Here is an 11,220-nt window from a genome sequence, read left to right as displayed (position 1 = left end):
AGAAAAAGGTAGAAACTAAGTCATAGATAGAGACAACACAACATACAGAGAAACCAATAGAGCTAAAGGCTCTGGAACAACATCAACCGGAATAGGTACATAAGGAAACAACACCACCGGTAACTAGTGAAGTAGGAAAACTAGTGCTTAAAGAAATGCAGACACAAACTGGCCTACCAGAGGTCAATACAAGCATGGTTACTTCCACCGGTACTCAAATTGTTGGATCATCATCAGTATTCAAATCAACAAATGTAACTAAGGTATTACTTGACTCTATCAAGAAAATAACTGACTGCAGCTCACAGGCTTATAAAGCAATTGATGATTCTATACCAATTTTAAAGGTAATAGCTCCCAACTATAATATAGGTAATGAATATTCTTTAGGACAATTGGATACATTGTGTAAATATATCTCAGAAAACATTGAGAAAATAAAGGAAGAATCAGTGAAGGATAAGGTAGAAATTGAGAAACCGAAATTCTTTGATGAGGAAATAAAAAAGTGTAACAGAGATTTTGACACACTTCTATTGGAACTATTTAATTTGTTGAAAGAATACAAAAATCTGTATAAAGATACATGTAAAACAAACTTTTTGACTATAGATATTGACAAGAAAATTAGCAAGGCACAGGATGAGATAAATAAACTTGCAGACAACTTTGTCAACTCACCTGATTCACTATCAGTTTTTGAAGAGAAGATAGCAAATTTTGAGGAAGAATTACTCAAATTGGAAAGAGAGAAAGAAAGAATAATAAACAAGGCAAAACATTTGAGATCTAAACTAAGTCCAAGATTGGACTATTTAGCATCTTTGTGGAAGGAAATTTCTGATGCATTAACACAGGAAAGCAAAACATTGACAAAGCATTTGCAGCATCTCACCGGTACAGTAAAGAGAATTGAGACAACAATAAAGGATAGTAAGAAGTTTATGGACTGTATAAACTTAATTTTGGGAGATCTTTTTGTTGGCATATGGACACTCCAATGAGACATTCTATGTGATTGAATTTTTTGTCATTGATGGCAACCTTGCAATCCTATGGCACCAGCAAGACATTATCCTGGCAAAGCATTACATAGGCAACCTTGCAATCCTATGGCACTAGAAAGACATTATACCGGCAAAGCATTACATAGGAAACCTTGCAATCCTATGGCACCGGAAGGACATTATACCGGTAAAGCATTACATAGGCAAGACAGTGCACCAGCATTAGAAGATCACTCTACACCAGCAGCGGCACAGAAGAAAATATGTATACCCGTACAGAGGCCGATAGGATTTTTGTTATGTAATATTTTGTTTATTATTGTAAGCTGACTTGGAAAATTGTAAAATGACTCTTGTATATAAAGGAGATCATTGTAGACATTTAAAAAGGGAAGTAAGAAGCATAAAGAAAATTATTAGGTAGACCTAATGTGTGAATTATAGGTCAAGGGTATATGTAAAGAATAGAGCAGGAACCAGTACTGAATCTGGCATTGAAGATGCTATTGTAAAGCAGTACAAGTCATTGGATTAGAATAATCCTTATTGTAAGTCACTGTGACTTCCCATTGAGCAGTGAGCTCTAGGCAGTTGGCCTTCCTGCATGTGCAGGCCCCTATTGTAAGTAATATTCTCTTATTGGCCAGTGAGTGAATATTGTGGATCACAAATCCCACCGAGGTTTTTCCCACACCGGGTTTCCTCGTTAAACATCTTGTGTTATGGTGTAATTTTCATGTGGATATTCTTGATTATGTTTATTGCATTATTTAATGCATACCGGTACACTATTATATTATGTTCTGCATGTTTTAACTTAAGAAATTCTTATTACCGGTTAGATACTGATTCACCCCCCCCTCTCAGTATCTGTGGGACCCCTAACAATTGGTATCAGAACCTGGTTCTCTATTTTTAGAAGCCTAACAGCTTGAGGAAGATCTTGACACTGGTAAAGATGGAAAATCTGATGAAGCAACTTGAAGGAGCTCTTACAGACTATGATGTAGAGAAATTGAAAAATATCAAATTAGAAGATGATTCAAGAGCTGCTCAGGATATCATTCAGGCACTTCATGAAAATTTTACTATTGCAAGAAATAAGAGAAGAGAACTTTGTGAAAAATTGCAAAATGAGAATGATGAAAAACAATCACTTAATGATATGATAACCAAGTTGAAACAAGAGATCATGACAACAAAAAATGAAATGCGGGATATGACTATGAGATTTTGCAAAGAGAATGAGGATAGAAAGAAGAATGAAGAAGAATTGACCAGAAGACTAAGTGATGCAGCAAATGAGAACACATGACTTAGCTATGGAAATGACATGTTGAAGACAAATTTGATGCATACTCAGAATGACTCAAATGAACTAATGAGACAAAAAGAAATCTTGGAAAGAGAACTGGAAACTGCAAATCAACACAAAGAAAAATTCAAGAAAAGCTCAGAGGAACTCTATACCTTGCTGAAGAATAAAAAACCTAAAGGTGACACTTCTAGAATTGGCTTTCAAGTTGGTGAAAGCTCTGGTACTACAAATACTCAAGATCATAGCACACCGGTAAGACAACCTAATGGTTATAAATTCAATGGAAGATGCTTTAACTGTAATAAGTATGGTTATAGAGCAAATGAATGTAGATCTAGGAATTATCAGAATATCAATACACCCACTGGTCAATGTTCAAAATGCAACAAAGTTGGTCACAACTCTGAAAACTGTAGAATGAATGTGAGATGTTATGTTTGTGGAAGATTTGGACATTTATCAAATCAATGTAGAACACAAACCGACATAGGTTATGGGAAATCTATTCAGAAGAATAATGTAACTTGTTATGCATGTAACAAGATTGGGCATATTGCTAAATTTTGTAGGAGTAAAGGAACACCGATAGACAACAAAGGTGCTAGCTTAAAAGGTAAAGAAAAAGTTGAAGAGGTTAAGCAAGAATTCTCAAAACAATGGATTAGAAAAGCTGATCTAAATATTGGGAATACTTCTCCACTGGTAGAACCAACCAATGCTTCACTGGTAGGACAAAGTGATGCTTCACCAGTAGGACAGAGTAGTGCTCCACCGGCAGGAAGTTCTTCATCTAATTGAATAAAATTTCCTTGAGTGTTTGGCAATCAAATGACACATGTGCTAATTATTCCCTCAGTTAGAGATAAGAAGTTGAAAATTACTTATTACCGATAGACAATGTTAAGTGAATACTTAACCGACATGCAATAAATATGGTAGACGGTGAAAAGACTTTATAAAATAAGGTTTTGGCTCCATTTCATCTCACCGTGATTTCAAATTTTCAGAGAGCGTGAAGATTCTGAGCTAAGGCATTCCGAGCAAGAAGCAAGCACTCTCCAAGCAATAATCCATCCAAGGCAGAAAAAGGTATTTAATCATGGCATCCACCTTTTCAATTGAATACATAGCAAACCCTACTATTGTTGAAGTAATTAAAAGACCTAGGCTCGTATTTCAGTTAGTTCCTGAGATAGAAAAGAAGGATGATACCTTAGGTGCTTTTTTTGAAATCCCTAAAGGGGTTGTATATGCCGAAGACCCTAGAATGTACATCCACTGCAACATTGAAGAGTTAGGAGATGAGGAAATCAAAACCATGTATAAAACCATGATATGTGGTGATACCGACAATGTTAAAAATGAACACAAGTTTATTGAAACCCTACGATTCACAGAAATCCTTAGCCTTCTTGAATTCCCTAAGGATGTGATTAGGATAGTGTAAAGCAGAGTTCATGGAGAATTTTTCTGGTTAGATGTAATCAACAATATCACCAAGGAAGTTGTGAAAGCTATCACAGGGTTACCAACCACTGGTAAGAGACCAGACAAAACCAAGAAGGTTCCAAATGACCTAGTTACAAAACTAATTGGTGCAACATTCGATAAGAGATCTTTAAGGGTTAACGATGTAAAAGATATCAATGTGAGATTCATAAGTATGATATTATGTTACAAAGCCACTCATGCTAATAGACTTAACTCAGTTTCAAGTTTATGCATTAAGAGTGCTTATGATATGGTAACAGACAATGCAAAAATTGACATCTGTGAATGGTTGAAGGATGAACTAATAGACAACCTTGGAAAAATCAAGAAGGACAAGAAAGGAACTTTCAGATTTGGAAATCTTTTAGTATGCCTAATGCTACACATAACAAAATAGGTTCCTAGTATAGGTTATAAAGAACTTGGATATGACATACTGGTAGGAAAACAATTGACTGAACTATTCAATAACATGGGTGAGAGCAAGGAGAACAATATCAATGAATTTTTCCAAGCATTGAAGACCAAAATGAAGCAAAGAATAAGGTTATCTCAGAAAATAGTAGAGAAATGCAAAGATGATATATGCTTTTTTATTAAGAAAGATGAAATCTGGATGGAAGCGATCATTCCAAGAACAATTTGGGTAACCGAGATGGGCTATGAGACAGATGATCACATAGTTGAAACTTATGCTAAAGCAATTCTGGAAGCCCCCAATGAACCTAAAGAAGAAGTATTTGGTAGTGCTGAGACCATAGAAAGCCAAATACAATCAAAGAAAAGAGTAAAGAAGGTTGAGGCATTTGTGAGGAAAGGATCCAGACAAGCAAAGGCCATTAAGGAAGATGTATTGAAGAAAACCGGCATAACAGAAGATGAGTTGGCAGCTCCACAACCTGAAAATCATCTATCACCGGTAGGTACTTCTTCAGAAGGTGACATGTCAACAACTTTTAAAAGAGTTGTTAGAAAAAGAGATCCCTCACCGCCAACCACTCCTTCACCTAGAAGAACAAGGAAAAAGAAACAAGTAGTGAGATCTCCAGTTAGAAAGGCCACACCCAAGAAGAAGAAAAGGACAAACAGTGACTTGGCACCTCTTGATATATTGTTAAATGAAATCACAGAGGAAGGAACACTGAAAAACATAGAGAAAATTGATGACACTCTAACTATTGATGAGAAAGAGCAAGTTGAGAATAGTGTTATACTACATATGGACATGTACAAGAAATTTTTGACGGAAGTAGCAAATGAAATTCCTGATGATTTATTCAAAAGGTTAGAAGCTAGAAGGCAAGCAGTAATAGAATTAGATAAGAAAATAAAAATAGAGAAACTACTTGCTATATATCAGGTAAACTCTCCCAAGGAAATTGATGATTTGATTGCTCAGGCAAACCAGTTAGTATTCTCTACTGCACACCGGCACATTTTACTAATGGCAGGAAGAGTTACTGAAGTGACAGACGAAACAGAAGATGGTTGGGATATATTCCTAGTTGACAAAGAAAAACAAGAAGAATACAGGAACCCTAAACCTATAAAGGTGTATCAGAAAGATAGAGACAAGGGGAAAGGCAAAGTGGGTGGACCACCAAGCATCAAAGTTAAAGACAACCTACCCCACCGGTGAAAATAACAACTACTGAAAAATCAACTAGCAGCAGAAAGTATGGATGTAGAGGATAAAAATCCTAATTCTGAAGTTCTATATACTGTAAATGTTGATACCCAAAAGATCAACATAATAGTAGATAAAGATACAACAAATAAGTCAGATATGGCAAATGAACCTCCGGTAGCAGGGGAAACAAAGAAACCTGCAGAGGATATAGAGAAAAAGGTAGAATCTGAGGCACAGACAAAGACAACACAACATACAGAGAAACCATCTGAGCTAAAGGCTCCAGAACAGGTACATAAGGAAACAGTGCCACCGATAAGTAGTGAAGTAGGAAAACTAGTGCTAAAAGAAATGCAAACATAAACTGACCTGACAGAGGTCAATACAAGCATGGTTACTTCCACTGGTACTCAGATTGTTGTATCATCATCAACATTTAAGTCAACAAATGTGACTGAGGTATTACTTGATTCTATTAAGAAAATAACTGACTACAGTTCACAGGCTTATAAGGCAATTGATGATTCTATACCAATTTTGAAGGTAATAGCTCCCAACTATAATATAGATAATAAAGATTCTTTAGGACAATTGGATACATTGTGTAAATATATTTCTGAAAACATTGAGAAAATAAAGGAAGAATCAGTAAAGGATAAGATAGAGAAACAGAAACAGAAATTCTTTGATGAGGAAATAAAGAAGTGTAACAAAGATTTTGACAATCTTCTACCAGAACTATGTAGTTTGTTGAAAGAATACAAAAATTTGTATAAAGATACATGTAAAACAAACTTTTTGACTGTAGATATTGACAAGAAAATAAGCAAGGCACAAGATGAGATAAATAAGCTTGCAGACAATTTTGTCAACTCACCGGATTCATTATCAGGTTTTGAATAGAAGATAGCAAATTTTGAGAAAAAATTACTCAAACTGGAAAGAGAGAAAGAAAGAATAATAAATAAGGCAAAACATCTGAGATCTCAAAGGCACTATTTAGCATCTCTGCGGAAGGAAATTTCAAAGGCACTAACACAGGGAAGCAAAACACTGGCAGAGCATTTGCAGCATCTTACCGGTACAATAAAGAGGATTGAGATAGCAATAAAAGATAGTAAGAAGTTTATGGATAGTTTAAACTTAATTTTGGGAGATCTTTTTCAGATAATAACTACCCAGCTACAAGGTTGAGGATATGGATAGTTGAACCTACAAACTCTACTGACATCTTGACAACCTTTGTCATTGATGCCAAAGGGGGAGTAGTGGGATGAGAAAGTTCAAAACACAGGAATCATATGCTCAGGGGGAGCCCTCATATTTTTGGTAAACATTTTTGGTAAACATTTTTGGTAAATATTTTTGGTAACATTTTTGGACTACACACTTTGGATACTTTTTGAAATTTCTCATGAGTGTTGCCATCAATGCCAAAGGGGGAGATTGTTGGCATATGGCACTCCAGTGAGACATTGTATGTGATTGAAGGTTTTGTCATTGATGGAAACCTTGCAATCCTATGGCACCGGCAAGACATTATACCGGCAAAGTATTACACAGGCAACCTTGCAATCCTATGGCATCGGCAAGACATTATACCGGAAAAGCATTACATAGGCAACCTTGCAATCCTATGGCATGGGCAAGAAATTATACTGACAAAGCATTACATAGGCAAGACAGTGCACCAGCATCAGAAGATCACTCTACACCGGCACCAGCACAAAAGAAAAGATGTATACCGACACAAAGGCCGACAAGATTTTTGTTATGTACTATTTTGTTTATTATTGTAAGCTGACTTGGAAAATTGTAAAATGACTCTTGTATATAAAGGAGATCATTGTAGACATTTAGAAAGGGAAGTAAGAAGCATAAAGAAAATTATTAGGTAGACCTAATGTGCAAATTATAGTTCAAGGGTATATGTAAAGAACAGAGCAGGAACCGATACTGAATTTGGCATTGAAGATGCTATTGTAAAGCAGTACAAGTCATTGGATTAGAATAATCCTTATTGTAAGTCAGTGTGACTTCCCATTGAGCAGTGAGCTATAGGAAGTTGGCCTTCCTGCATGTGTAGGCCCCTATTGTAAGTAATATTCTCTTATTGGCCAGTGAGTGAATATTGTGGGTCACAAATCCCACTGAGGTTTTTCCCACACCGGGTTTCCTTGTTAAACATCTTGTGTTATGGTGTACTTTTCATGTGGATATTCTTGATTATGTTTATTGCATTATTTCTTGCATACCAGTACACTATAATATTATGCTCTACATGTTTTAACTTAAAAAATTCTTATTACCAGTTAGATACTGATTCACCCCCCCTCTCAGTATCTGTGGGTCCCCTAACACTTTTTTAGATAATAACTACCCAGCTACAAGGTTGAGGTTATGGATAGATGAACCTACAAACTCTACTAACATCTTGACAACCTTTGTCATTGATGCCAAAGGGGGAGTAGTGGGATGAGAAAAAATTCAAAACACAGGAATCATATGCTCAAGGGGAGCTCTCACATTTTTGGTAAACATTCTTTTTGGTAACATTTTTGGATACTTTTTGAAATTTCTCATGAGTGTTGCCATCAATGCCAAAGGGGGAGATTGTTGGCATATGCACACTCCAATGAGACATTGTATGTGATTGAAGGTTTTGTCATTGATGGCAACCTTGCAATCCTATGGCACCAGCAAGACATCATACCGGCAAAGTATTACATAGGCAAGATAGTGCGCTAGCATCAACAAATCACACTCTACACCAACACTCAGGACATTGGCACCGGCATAGAAGAAAACAAGTATACCGACACAGAGGCCGATAGGATTTTTGTTATGTAATATTTTGTTTATTATTGTAAGCCAACTTGGCAAATTGTAAAATGACACTTATATATAAAGGAGATCATTGTAGGCATTTGTAGGAGTGATGTGGAAGCATTAAGGAAAATATTAGGCAGACCTAATGTGTGAAATATAGGTCAAGGGTATATGTAAAGAATAGAGCAGGAACCGGTACTGAATCTGGCATTGAAGATGCTATTGTAAAGTAATACAAGTTATTGGATTAGTATAATCCTTATTGTAAGTCAGTGTAACTTCCCATTGAGCAGTGAGCTCTAGGCAATTGGCCTTCATGCATGTGCAGGCCCCTATTGTAAGTAATATTCTCTTATTGGCCAGTGAGTGAATATTGTGGGTCACAAATCCCACCGAGGTTTTTCCCACACTGGGTTTCCTCATTAACATCTTGTGTTATGGTGTACCTTTCATGTGGATGTTCTTGATTCTGTTTATTGCATTATTTCTTACATACCAGTACACTATTACTTTATGTTCTGCATGTTTTAACTTAAGAAATTCTTATTACCGGTCAGATGCTGATTCACCCCCCCTCTCAGTATCAGTGGGACCCCTAATAGCACCAACTTAGTGTAAACAATATATGACTCGGTTATATAAATGAGATCCCTGTTACAAAAGAATTTTTGCAACCTTACGATATTTTTCTCTACCGGTTTCAACCTTACCAATCTGTGCTTCCTCCACACACTCTGCAACTTTTCTTTGCTGCTGATTCTAACTTTGCTAAGTCTCCTCTCACAATTTCTTTTCAATTCAACTCACTTTGATAGCTCTTTATCAGATGTTGCTTCCTTCAAATTTGCACCTTTGCATCTTATGCTAACTCTGTCGGTTTGTTTCTTACACAAATTTACCCTGACTCTCCTTACCGATACAATCTTCTCTCATAAACACTTTAAGTGTTTATCTCTTGGGCTCTCAGACAACAATTTCAAACTTACCATCACTCTATAGTACCATCGATCGCAGTCTCAAGTCATCATATTTAGTCTTGAGCTTTCCCATCAAAAATCAATTCAAACTAAGGGCGGTTAGGGTTTCTTCCATCAATCAAATATTCATCATATCCGATCCAATCTTCATTGGATCAATCACCTACATCAGAGGAATGCATCTGTACACATTTTCCATTATCCAATGTATATTTGCTAAAGATAGCAATCTCAACCATGATTTTCGGCTTTGAAATTTGTTGATTCATTTATAACCCAGCTATTTCCTTCTTGAGGTCCTTTTACAATCTAATTTCTTTTCTTTGATGAAAGTGCCAACAACTCCCTAATCTTTCTCTTTCATTCATTCTTCCTTGATCCGCTTCAATCTGTTATTGACCTGTGATTTGTGGATGTTTCATTAATGTCGACTGGTTGTTCCAACAACCATGTTGATGGAAACTTCACCAACCTCTTCATTCTTGCCACCTCAGCTCCACATGGCATCACATTGGTCATACACTCAACTCACCAACACAAGATTAGTTTACACTTGAACATTCAACAAACTCATACTGGCACAAGCCCTTACTGGTGAGACCTTCTCCTTCTGCTAATTGGTAATGCACACTACATCAGTAGCACATCTTCATCTCCGGTGGTTTGTGATCATTTTAACATTCTGCCTCTTCATCACAAATAGGCAGCCATCCTTCAAACTGTTTTATTCTCTACCTATTGTCACTCAACATGCTAACACACACATGCATCTCACCTTATGCCAATGAAGTAACTGATAGTCTCAATACCTACTTCTCTTCCACCATACTACTTGACAAGCCTTCATGTTAATCTTCCTTATACTGGTTCAATATTCTTTATACCAAGTGACATAGCTTTATCGGTAGCCTGCAATACCAATTGACATCAATGACAACTCAATGACAACAATCCATTGTCTTGCAGTCAAGTGAACTGATGAGGCCTTCTTCTTGTTTCCCATTTCCTTGCAATAAATCAATGAAGGGGACAAGATAGCACTATATCTTTAGAAGGTTTAGAGTTCATTTGTCCTATTCCTCTATCAGCTTGTTGACTTCATGAGTCAACTGTTTGAATTTTCCACTGAAAGTCGCTACTGAGCTTGTAAGAGGATCAAAAGAACCTAGCAGATCTTGAATTTCCTTTTGAGTCTTTACTCTATTATCTTCAAGATCTTTGATGAAATCGGGGAAGTTTGATAATTTGACCAATAACTGGACAACTTCCATTAAGATTGATTTCACCTCTTCAGTGCTGGTAGAGAGACCAACTTTATGAACTGGTATTTGTTCCATTAATTGCTCACCTCTTCTGGTTTCATACTGCCTTGCTACAATCTTCTCCAGATCGGTAACCTCTGAACCGATTGCTTTGACAAGAGTGCCCAATTGATCAATGTTAGGTGCATTCTCATCAACAACAATATCAGGAATGAGATCAGATAAGATTGTCTTTGCAGTATTAGGAATTATTCCCTTCTTTTTCTTTGCTTTATGTTTGGCCTTTTCAACTTGAATTCTCAATTTTTTCTAAAATTTTTATTAACTGTTTGGGAGTCATCTTCTTGATATCAATTACTGAGTCTTCCCCTTCTTCCTCCTCTGTTTCTTCTTCTTCTTCTTCAGCTTCTACCTTAGAGCTGGCTGAGGTGGGGAGTTTAGCTTTCTTTTTCTCAGTTTCTTTTTCTAAAACTAACTTCCTCTTTACTGGAGGAGTGTCCACCACTATTTTCTGACCACCTTCAGGATGACTGGATGAAGATTTTTCTATCTTCTTCTCTTATTCTGGTTCCTTTGTTTTCCCTGGACCAATATCAATTGTTTTTGTTTCCTTCCTTTCTATTTTCTTTTCCTCTGTTTCCTTCATCTCTTCGTTCTTCTTTTCTACTTCCTTCTTTTCTTGTTCTTTCACCTTTGTTTCATCAAT

This window comes from Cryptomeria japonica, chromosome 5, assembly GCF_030272615.1.
Source record: "Cryptomeria japonica chromosome 5, Sugi_1.0, whole genome shotgun sequence".
In the NCBI taxonomy this organism is placed as follows: domain Eukaryota; kingdom Viridiplantae; phylum Streptophyta; class Pinopsida; order Cupressales; family Cupressaceae; genus Cryptomeria; species Cryptomeria japonica.
This window is presented reverse-complemented; position numbering follows the sequence as displayed.